Genomic DNA, 2500 nt, shown 5'->3' with positions numbered 1-2500 from the left:
ACACAAAAACACGAACCCGAAAAAGGCAAAAAAGGGACATACGCACTGGCGACACGCCCGTTTCGCCTGCCACCCGTGCACACTCGCCTGGGCAGCTGGTCACATGCGTCGCTCACAGGCATTTTGCAGGCCAGCACCGGCGGATGCACGGGTCAAGCGGGACGGGACGAGCGCAAGGCTTGCTTTTGGTGGCACACGAAAACACGAACCCGAAAAAGGGACATACGCACTGGCGACACGCGCGCCCGTTTCGCCTGCCACCCATGCACACTCGCCTGGGCTGCTGGTCACATGCGTCGCTCATAGGCATTTTGCAGGCCAGCACCGGCGGATGCACGGGTCAAGCGGGACGGGACGAGCGCAGGGCTTGCTTTTGGCGGCACACGAAAACACGAACCCGAAAAAGGCGAAAAAGGGACATACACACTGGCGACACGCACGCCCGTTTCGCCTGCCACCCGTGCACACTCGCCTGGGCTGCTGGTCACGTGCGTCGCTCACAGGCATTTTGCAGGCCAGCACCGGCGGATGCACGGGTCAAGCGGGACGGGACGAGCGCAGGGCTTGCTTTTGGCGGCACACGAAAACACGAACCCGAAAAAGGCGAAAAAGGGACACACGGACAGGCGACACGAAAAAAAAGGGGTCGCCCTACCTAGGTGGGCGCAAAAACCCCGTCGGCCAGGAGGTTTCGCCAAAGTGTCTGTACTGTCACACAGGGTCAATAGCACGGGCATGGCCGGCCGCCGCACGTGCAGCGGCTTACGGACGCACGGTTCGGCGGCACAGGTGCCTGGCGGCTTTAGCACCTTGGGGTGGACAGGCCTGGCGGCAAGGGGGGCTAGGCACCTTGCTGCCAGCCGGCAATGGTGCACGGGGCGGGGCGCCACACAAACACGAAAGAGGGACAAGAGCGGGGCGATGGTCCACAGAGACGAGCCATGCACGGGGCCCGTGATCGCCGACACACGCGAACGCGGACGCGGACAAGGACAAGGACGCGACGCGCGGCGCGCGTGCGAGGTCAAGAGGGGCGCGCGCACGAAAACGCGAAAAAAGGGGCTAGCGGCCGAGAAACGCGAAAAAAACCGGGTCACCTACCTAGCCGAACGCCTAAAATCGCTTCGGGCAGGAGGTTTCGCCAAAGTGTCTGTACTGTCACACGGTCCGTACGGGCGCAACCCCATCGCGCGCCAGCACCCCTTCCTGGGGGCGCCCGCCCGCCAGGCGCCTGGCGCCCCACGCGCGCGCGCCCGGCGCCTGGCGCCTTGCCCCCCACGCGCGCCCGGCGCCTGGCGCCTGGCGCCTCGCCCCCCACGCGCGCGCCCGGCGCCTGGCGCCTTGCCCCCCACGCGCGCCCGGCGCCTGGCGCCTGGCGCCTCGCCCCCCACGCGCGCGCGCGCGTGGCGCCTTGCGCCTCGCCCCCCACGCGCGCGCGCGCGTGGCGCCTTGCGCCTGGCGCCTTGCCTCCGCGCGTGCCTGGCGCCTGGCGCCTTGCCCCCCACGCGCCTGGGCGCCTCTTTTCCGCCTGGGCGCCCTGGCACCTTTCCGCCTGGGCGCCTGTTTTCCGCCTTGGCGCCCTGGCGCCTTTTCGCGTGGGCGCCTCTTTTCCGCCTGGGCGCCATGGCGCCTTTCGGCCAGGGCGACTCTTTTTCGCCTGGGCACCTCTTTTCCGCCTGGGCGCCTCTTTTCCGCCTGGCCAGGGCGCCTCTTTTCCGCCTGGGCGCCATGGCGCCTTTCTGCCTGGGCGCCTCTTTTTCGCCTGGGCGCCTCTTTTCTGCCTGGGCGCCCTGGCGCCTTTTCGCCTGGGCGCCTCTTTCCCACCTGGGCGCCCTGGCGCCTCTTCGCCTGGGCGCCCTGGCGCCTTTTCGCCTGGGCGCCTCTTTTGGCGCCTGGGCGCCTACGCCAGGGCGCCTCTTTTCCGCCTGGGCGCCTCTTTTTCGCCTGGGCGCCTCTTTTCCGCCTGGGTGCCCTGGCGCCATTCCGCCTGGGCGCCTCTTTTCCGCCTGGGCGCCCTGGCGCCTTTTCGCCTGGGTGCCTCTTTTGGCGCCTGGGCGCCTACGCCAGGGCGCCTCTTTTCCGCCAGGGCGCCTCTTTTTCGCCTGGGCGCCTCTTTTCCGCCTGGGCGCCCTGGCGCCTTTTCGCCTGGCGCCTCTTTTGGCGCCTGGGCGCCTACGCCAGGGCGCCTCTTTTCCGCCTGGGCGCCTCTTTTCCGCCTGGGTGCCCTGGCGCCATTCCGCCTGGGCGCCTCTTTTCCGCCTGGGCGCCCTGGCGCCTTTTCGCCTGGGTGCCTCTTTTGGCGCATGGGCGCCTACGCCAGGGCGCCTCTTTTCCGCCTGGGCGCCCTGGCGCCTTTCCGCCTGGGCGCCTCTTTTTCGCCTGGGCGCCTCTTTTCCGCCTGGGCGCCCTGGCGCCATTCCGCCTGGGCGCCTCTTTTCCGCCTGGGCGCCCTGGCGCCTTTTCGCCTGGCGCCTCTTTTGGCGCCTGGGCGCCTACGCCA

Source organism: Aristolochia californica, unplaced genomic scaffold (genome assembly GCF_029961685.1).
Source record: "Aristolochia californica isolate CCGP_79_NKW_82.1479 unplaced genomic scaffold, dmAriCali1.0.hap1 SCAF_29, whole genome shotgun sequence".
NCBI classification, from domain to species: domain Eukaryota; kingdom Viridiplantae; phylum Streptophyta; class Magnoliopsida; order Piperales; family Aristolochiaceae; genus Aristolochia; species Aristolochia californica.
This window is presented reverse-complemented; position numbering follows the sequence as displayed.